The following is a 9,736-nucleotide window of genomic DNA, read 5'->3' on the forward strand; positions in this document are numbered from 1 at the left end:
ATGGATAGATTTGGATGCATAGTCGTCCAGATCAGAAATCTCAACCTTGAGGTAACATTGTATTCCATGCTCCTTTCCTTATGCCTCGACAAGTTCGCAGATAGTTTGTGCAAAAAACCACCCGGTAGCATGGATGAATTGCGGGAACAATCTAAGGGCTACATCTAGATGGAAGAAATGTACAAATTCTAGAATAAAGTCCACCAAGTTGGACAGAAGTGTGAAAACTGTGAAGCAAACGCCAAGGCCGGACAAGAGGCACAAGCCAAACAAGCGCCAGCCTCTCTCCAAAGGGATCGAGTACAAGCGTTAGACACCCCTAATGGCCAATCACACCATGATTCTAGAGGAAGCATTCAAAATAGAGGTACCCATCTGGCTACCCCAAACGAAACCTCCAAGGCTGGGGTCAAACACAACCAAGTATTGTAGGTATCACCGTGGTATCGAACACAACATTGAAGACTGTTGGGCCCTGAAGGACAAGATCGAAGAACATATACAAGCTGGGTGATGCAATCCTACCCCGCAAGGGCATTGGATAGAAGACTCCAAGTAGATTGGACCAGAGATGCAAGAGAAGGCCCTAGGGTTCTCATGAACCTTAGGGTAGATTTCGGGCCCATAGGCTAAGTATGAGCCCACTTATCTTTGTACATATTAGATTAAGGTTTCATTATTTTGGGCCTTGTATTTAGGGCTCCATAATGTAGGTAGGGTACCCTAGAAATGTAGGATTTTTCAACCCTTGTATTTTAGGGCACCTAGACTAGTTTTTGTATTAGGGGTAATTTTGTAATTTCACATGCATTAAGTGAATATTTGATGTGTGTGTTGGAAAATAAATTTAATTGAATTGGGAGAAGCCCAATCCAATTAAATTTTAGAGGGGGAGGTGAGAATTTGCTTGCTACACCCAATTGCCACATCATATAATCACACTTTGTGCATGTCCTTCATGCTTTACATGCTTCATGACACCTAAGCACACTTAGTGGAGAATCTTGGACTTGATCTTGGATTAGTGGGCTGAACCATAACTAAAATTCACTAATCATAATTTGAAATTTTGGCTCCAAAATTTGGCTCCACAAATTCAATTTCAAATCCATCTGAAATTTGAATAGAAATTCAAATTTCCCTCCATTTTCCAATCCCATTGAAGCTGAGACAACATTCTCAAACTTGTAAAACCAAGAGATTTCATTTTTAAAACTCTTGGTTGGAAGAGAGAGAGTTATCACAAGTTGTTCATGAAGCTTTGGAGTTTTCGGCCACCCAAGACATCACCACTAAACTTCATACTTGTGTGAACGAGATTGGCATTTGGGGTAGATAGATTCAATCACATTTTAGAAGGGACATCAATGCACGAAAATTGGAAATGGAAACATGGAGGCAGTGAGATGATCCTCCCTCAAGTGCATATTATTTGGAATTGGAAAATCATTTGGATTCTTTACTTGATCAAGAAGAGCAATTCTAGAAGCAAAGGGCCAAAGTATATTGGCTTCGTGATGGAGATTCCAATACTAGCTTTTTTCATATGACAACAAATGCAAGAAAGAAAAAGAATTTGATCACTCATCTCCTTGATTATGATATTGGAGATTTAGTTCACACTTTTGAAGGCCTTTGTGACGTTACCAGTTGTTATTTCACTACACTCTTCATTGGACAAAATATTGATATGGAAGCCACCATTTCTCACGCCGAGAAGAAAATTGGTGATGATGATAATTGCTCCTTGCTAGCTCTTTTTCTTATTGAAGAATTCAAATTTTTTATCTCCCATATGCGCAATGACAAGTCTCTCGATCCAAATGGACTTAATCCAACATTTTACAAGAAATTCTAGGATGATCTTGGTGATGATATTTTTTCAACAGCAACAATGTGGCTTAATCAAGGCATTTTCCCTTTAAATTTAAACAATACTGATATTGTTTTAATTCCTAAAAAAGCAATCCCTCATCTATGCTTGATTTAAGGCCTCTCTCCTTATGTAATGCCCTATATAAAATTGTCTCCAAAGTTCTTGCTAACACGCTCAATCTCCTTTTATCAAAATGGATATCCCAGGAACAAACTCCTTTAATTGAAAAGAGATCCAATCTAGATAATGTTCTGATTACCATGGAAATTGTCCATCACATGAAATGCAAAACACAAGGAAGATTTAGAGAACTTGCCATGAAGATAAACATTAGCAAGGCGTTTGACTAGGTAGAATGGAAATATTTGCTTGCTGTCTTACTGAAATTAGGCTTTGATCCTAAATGGTCAGATGAATGGTGATGTGCATTACAATGGTAGATTTTAACATTATGGTCAATGATGATGTTGTTGGTCCTATGACTCCTAAGAAAGGCTTAAAGCAGGGTGACCCACTATCATCCTACCTATTTATTCTATGTATGTAGGGCTTATCATCTCTCTTGAAGAAAGCTGGAACCAAATGAGACATCTATGGTACTGAGGTGCGCAGAGGAGCCCTAATCCTCTCACACCTTTTATTTGTTAATGATTGTTTTCTCTTTTGCATGGCTATTGAGGGTAAATTCAAGTGCTCCAAACCATTTTGTCATCTTTTGAAAAAGCTTTTGGCCTTGTAGTAAACTACACCTACTCAGAAGCCTTCTACAATAGACATACCCCCCCCAATCCATTAAAACCCATATTTCCAATTTTCTAAGTGTTTCTAAATGCTTGGGAACTGGAAAATACTTTGAGCTACCATCCGTGATTGAAAAAAGAAAGAAGGTCATTTTTGATTATCTGTAGGATTTAATATGCAAGAGAATCAATCACTGATCCACCAAACATCTATCCAAAGGAGAAAGAGAGGTCCTTATCAAATCTGTTGCTCAAGCAATCCCTTCCTATTGCATGAGTACCTTCCTTTTACCCTCTTCCTTGGGAGATGATAATAAGAAAATAACTAATTCTTTCTAGTGGGATTAAAAAAAATTGCGAAAGGTATCAACTGGAACAAATTATCTATGAGGAAAGAGTATGGTGGATTAGGATTTCATCATCGCTATGGCTTTAATTTGGCCATGCTAGGAAAGCAAGGTTGAAATTTTTTCACCAGTCAAGATGCTATAGTAACTAAATTATTTAAAGCTAAATGTTTTCCCAATGAGGATTTCTTGAAAGCTAAATTGGGTCATAACCCAAGCTTCACATGGTGAAGCATCTATTCTTCATAAGTGGTGGTTAAACAAGGGCTTAGGTGGAGAATGAAATGATTAATGCTTGGAATTAATCTTGGCTACGCTCTGGTGACAATCCTTATGCCCAAAGCACTCTAATTGAGGGCCTGAAAGATTTAAGAGTCAGTGAGCTCATTAATCCTACAACAAATTCTTGGAATCAAAGATCATAGAGGACATTTTTTATGACAGAAATGCTGAGATTATTTGTGGCATGCCTTTACACTTTACATCCAACGATGATGAGTTGATTTGGAACTCTAGTAGAAATGGAGATTACTTAGTTAAATCTGACTACTACCTCACCATGGAACATATCATTGATAGTGCTAATTTGCATGTTTTTGGGGATTGGAATTTAGTTTGGAAACTCAACATCTCATAAGATAAAGATATTTCCTTGGAGAGTTCTTAGAGATTGTATCCCTACTAGGACGATACTAGTTACCAAAGGTGTGCAATGCCCCATCACATATCCTCATTGCACAACTAATCCAGAATCTCCATGGCACATCTTCTTTGGTTATCCCTCACCATTCAAGTGTCGCATTCTTGTTGTTGGACCAACATCAACCTAATTATAACAAATTATGAAAGCCTCAATGATTTCATCTTCACAATCCTTCGAACTTTAGAGGTAGCACAAATTACAAATGTTGTGGTTACTCTTTGGTGCTTGTGGCAGCATAGAAATGACAGTTTCGAACAATAAGACTAAGCCTCCTCAACTATCCCTTACTTTGTCATATACCTACATTTGTCAATGGCAAGTAGCCCACAAAAAGCTTCCTTCCTCAAATGCTCATTACGCTCTGTATATTAGCTCCACCACTCCACACTAGACGAAGCCTGTGATTGTGTTCACAATGTGTAACATTGACACATTTGTCTTCATTGAAGCTCGATAATTCTTTCTGGGTGTTTGTATTTGAAACTCCAATGGATGTCAATTGGAACATCTCATGGGCGCGGCTCCATCTCTCCAGCAGAAGCAGAAGCCTTAAGTTTACTTACAACAATCCTTTGGGTCTTGCAAATGGGTCTCACGCATGTGATTTTTGAAGTGGATTGTAAACAATTGTTTAATAGCATTCACTCAAACCATATAGATAAGTTTGAGTTTGGTTGTATTGCCAATTCATATAAACATCACCTCAACCTTATTAGCAACTCTTCTTTGAGTTTGGTTAGCTAGCAAGCAAATCAAGTCACTCATCACCTCTCGCGGGGGTCTAGATTGTTTGCTAGTTCACATTTCTTTCATTTCATCCCTGATTGTATCAATCATTAGATTTTTAATGAAATGATATAAATCTTATCCTTTAAAAAACTCTTCAAAAATTACATTTGAAAACCAAAAACTAAAAAGTCGTAACCACCCCAAACAAGCCTAAGGCTTTGTGGGTTAAAGCTAAGAAGATAATATTTAATATTTAATATTTGATATCTTATTTCATAGCATTTGAGCTCTATGCAAACTTTAGAATTACCATTCCAACTCCTGTGGTTTCTTAAGACAATTAAATATTTCCAAAATTAGGGGCATATGTAGTTGCAACTTGCAAAGGACAACACGGGAGTAAAGAGTAGTAGAGACAAAATTTAAAAGTTTATAAAAAGTGAAGCGAATTGGAGAAGGTGAACCATAAGGAAAAATAATTAGGAGAAAGATAATAAAACATGGAAAAACTCTTGGATAGATGGGTATAATGGAAAAGAATTTCAGTGATAAAGTCTACTCATCAAACACAGGAACAGAAATGCCATTAACACTCCCTCATTACTAGCTATCCTAACCTCCTTACATGTTATTATGTGTTATGATGAAAATTTCTCATACAACAAAAAATTGTTTCTTTTATGTATGAGAAAGAAATACACAAGGAAAACTTATTTCCTTTGTTAAGATTTTATACACAATAAAACCTTATGGACTAGGATGTGTGAAATCATAATACACAATGAAAACAAATTTTCATTGTATTTAGGAGTCTATAAACACAATGGAAATTGATTTTCATTGTATATTATGATATTGAGCCCCCTAATCAGGGATGAAGCGAGGTTTGACTAATCAGGGGACCAATTATAAAACTAAAGTTTCCAATAAATATATAAAAACATCAAATTTCATAAAAAAATTACAATTACATATTTTTTAAAATAATCTGAAAATATAGAAGATACATTTATATGTAAGAAGATTTTTTCCTCGTAAAGATTGAATATTGCAAATGTTAATCATCATTTCATATGTCATAAGAATTTTCATGAATTTGTAATAAAAAGTGATATCTAATTTATCAATATATTTTATGACTTTTTAATAAAAATATAAATGACAATGAAATTTTTAATTAATATGTCATTAAAAATTACTTCATTAAATTCCCCTTTTTTCATAAGTAAAAAGGAACATTTAATGAAATAAATTTTGAAATAGTGGCATAATTTTGAAATGTGGACATATTGAAATATTTCTTAAGTAAAACTAACTGCATAAAAAGTTTGCAAATTTTTGCATCAAAACACCATTAATTTGAAAAAGATTACAATCAAAAATCATATTCTTCGGATATTTAAAATTGAAGAGAAATCATATCTAGGAAGAGTATGGCTTATTCGCTATTACAGTTTAAGCCAAATTTAGTCGTGGTAGTGATTTCCCCTGGGTTGTGGGTTTGACATTAGCAAGTTTGGCAGTTGCAATGATTCCATTGAATTTTAGATCTATGTCACTAAGCACAATGTAACATCCCAATTTTTCGTAAATAAATTTAAAAAGCTTTTTAGTAAAAATAAATAAATAAATAAATATAGAGCAAATAATAGGCTGAGTACCCTAGGTATAAAGAGTTATGTTAAGTCAGTTGTCTCCTTTTGGTCTCATTTTCGTTTTTCCCCTTCTCCTCTCAAAACTCTTTCTTTTTCCCGCAGCCCACCAAACCAGTCTCAGAAAAACGACGATCTCAAACCCGTTCACCGTTGGATCGTCGTGAAATTTGAGTATCATGTTCGCAACCCAATTCCGAACATATTAACCGTTGGGAATTTCAAAATCATATCTGATCTTAGAGGAAAACCCTTCGCATTGTAGCATTTTAATTTCCCGCAGAAACCCAAAAATTGTCTCGGTAAAACTACGATCCCGATTTCGTTAGCCGTTGGATTTCCATGAAATTTGGATATTTTGTTCGAAATTCAATTCCGCACGCTTCCACCGTTGGAATTTGCGAAATAATATTCGTGGAGGGAGAAAAAGGAATCGCATGAAGACAGTGCAAGTGGAGGTTTCAATCTCTTCTCCGTCTCTCTAACGTTTGGGAATTCTATCGGAGCAGTCGGAGGAATAATTGAAATAATTTCAGGGAACCACTAGAGATGTTGCTATCACTTGCTGAAGACACGTGAGTCCGCTCAGAGGTAAGGGATGAGTTATTCACAGTTGGGGATTAGTGAGAACATGTGTAGGGATCCTTAGAGGATTAAATTGGGATTTTATTTTGGGATGTTTGTTAAATTGCAATTTTTCCTTTATGATTATAAATAAAATATTGATGTCCTGATGAAAATTGCTTGATAAATTGTGCTCTTGATATTTGTATATTTGGACCTATGATTTGGATATAATTGTGTAATATTATTTGAGGGGTTTTAGTCCTCATGTTGTGATAGTCTTTTATATAAATTGTTATATTGAGGATATGAAATGATAATTCAAATTGTGAGTATGTGATGAATTGTAGAATAACATGTTGCTTTGAGATTATAATATTGTTATTGAGATTGAGTATAAGTGTAAAGTTGAACATGTGCTAATTTGTGAGATACGTGTAAACATGTGATGGTGGATTGTGACACTATGAGATGTGAAATTGTGAATGAGTTCTAGTTGTGGATAAGTGTGTAGTTAACACTTGATGTGAAATTACTTGTGTTGTAAGCTATGAATTGTACAATACCCGACCAGCGTTATCTTGAGAAAAGCGTTGATGCGCAGTGTTAAAGAGAAAATGTAGGTTTCCTATTTAGGAACCAGTGTTAAATCGTAGCGCAATTGTATTGAACGTGTTTAAAACACGAGTGTCAGGTCGTGGGTATTGTATAATTCATGAGCAGTGTCTGCATGCAAAAAATTATTTTAGGGGTTGGACCTGAATCAGGAGGGAGAGGCCCTGACGGACTCTTCGGAGTGTAGGCCTTGGGGGTCACTGGGTTTGAGTGCTCCTTTAAGCCTATGCTGATCTCATATGGTTGGAGCATTCTCGCAAAACATCGTGACCCTGACTGGTCTCCCTATGATCTTACTTAGTGAGAGTGGCCTGACAAACCCATTGTGTGGTGTGTCTTGTTATGTACTCCTAAGCGCCCCAGGGTGGTTTTTCACTGACATGGTACCACATTGCATATAGGATTGAGTCTTAGCATAACTATTGCATATGCTTGCTAATTGATGTGTTATTATATCTTGATCGAAGTATGGGATTCTTGTGTAATGTGATTGATAATTGAAAAGTGAATTTTGAATGACGAAGTGGTGAAGTTACGTGAGCTATGTTTAAGCAAGTGGTATCTCATTTATATAATATGTATATTTAATTGTCTTGTTTCTCTATTAGCTAGGAATGTGATAACTCACTCCCTGTGTGTTGTTGTGTTTGGATCCTGTGATGATCTTGAACTTATGTTCGGGGGAGCAGATGAATAGGTGGATGACTATGAAGAACCTCATGCTAGAGGACACGGGAACACAACGCTCTGATAGGATGTGACATTAGGATATAGGTTCTATATTAATTGTATGAAGCTTAGACGACCTTGTTGAGTCGAGCATACTTTATTATTTATTTGGACAAGTTTGAATATGATGCAGAAGAAAATGAATGTGAGCCTTTTTCCCCTTTGAAACACTTGTTTAAAAAAAATGTTTTAACAATACTTTTAATTAATATTTGAATTTTTTTTATTCCTTATTAGTATATATGTGAGGGGTAGAGGGTGTCACACACAACATCTTCACATGGTACATCATTACTACAAACCAGGACAACTCCTTCTTGAGTTGCAGAAGTTCCAATGATATTTTTGAATGTAACCTTTCTTATTTTAATTTTTTTTGGACTCTACAATCACAAAACATAAATGAAGAAGAAAAATAGTTAGAGGAATTTTTTAACAATAAATGATATATTGTTATTTATCTTTTCAGGCAAGCATTTTGTTTTACAATTATTGAGCTACCAAAATATCCATGTTTATTAACTTGTATTGAAATGGTCAAGAGTGATTTTAGTTAAATATTTGGTTGGTGCATTGATTCCATGGACAATACTCTTTATCTATAATAATAGGGTTCATAACATTAACCATTTTGATGTCCTTAAAATGCATATCAATCATTGTAGTAGTTCCTGGAGTACCATGCCAGATCTTGATCCTCACACCATTTCCTGTGTTGTTTAGTGTTCAATTTTTTACTATAAAACATTCAACAAGTTATTCATTTGGATACTTTCCAAATCTTCAAACACTAATACCATGTCGTGGGCCACATGTAACATTTAAGACATTGATTTTGTTTGCTACCATTACCCAAAGAGATGCAATCATCACCAATGGCAATATTAGTGTTAGTAATATTCACTTGAGTTGATCTTCCAATGTGAATTTCATTTCTGTTCAGGCTAGTTGCTGGTGCAATAATGTTGAAGTTTGTAAATGTAATATTATTGCATCCCAAAACATTGACATGAAATATTTTTACTATCCTTTGATGTTATGTCTTGGATAATCATACTATTAAGGAAGTCAAAACCAAAATTTTACAAAAAGAAATAAATAAATTATAAGAAATTCAATTTATACATTAAAACATTAGTTAAAATAAGTTGAAACACTTGTCTCTTTTTTTTTCCTCCCTTGTCATCTTATTTAAAATGACATATCTATAAAAATAACTCATAATTAGGAAAGGAAAATATTTTTTAAATTACGTGTCATTTTTTAATTGAAAGGTACAAGAAAAGATAGGAAAAAAGTATTAAGTAATTTCAAATCCTTGATAATAGTATTAATTGAAAAATTGAAAAATGGACACATTATTTACCATGGAAAGCTTCTTGCAATGCTTGTTTTTTCCATAATTATTCTAACTCCATGCAATTGCACCTTGACCATCAAAAGTTCCCCTACCAGACAAGGTAAAGAAATTAACATAAGTAAATTTAACCCATTGAGCATCTCCATTTAGGTGGCTTGGGTCTTGTGGCACTCGAATTATTCTATCAACTTAAACCTCAATATGAGGCACACAAGGCCCTTTAAGTTCTATTTGTTTTAACTTGTATATGCCTCTAGGAATCACAACTTTGCTTTAGATTGTTGATGCACATGCATCATGCCAAGCATTTTTCAAAGTCTAAAGGGAAACAACAAATTATACATGAAATTGTACAAGAATAAGAGCTTAACTAATTATAAATCCAATTTATTAATTATAATCTTAGATCTAAATTTTTATC

The 9,736-nt window shown here is 34.8% G+C and overlaps 1 pseudogene; it reads right to left on the reverse strand.

Annotated features, from left to right (window-relative positions):
• Positions 1–409: 409 nt before the first annotated feature.
• LOC114397066 lies at positions 410–9,037 on the reverse strand (annotated as a pseudogene).
• Between the last annotated feature and the right edge of the window lie 699 nt (positions 9,038–9,736).

This window comes from Glycine soja, chromosome 18 (assembly GCF_004193775.1).
Source record: "Glycine soja cultivar W05 chromosome 18, ASM419377v2, whole genome shotgun sequence".
NCBI classification, from domain to species: Eukaryota; Viridiplantae; Streptophyta; class Magnoliopsida; order Fabales; family Fabaceae; genus Glycine; species Glycine soja.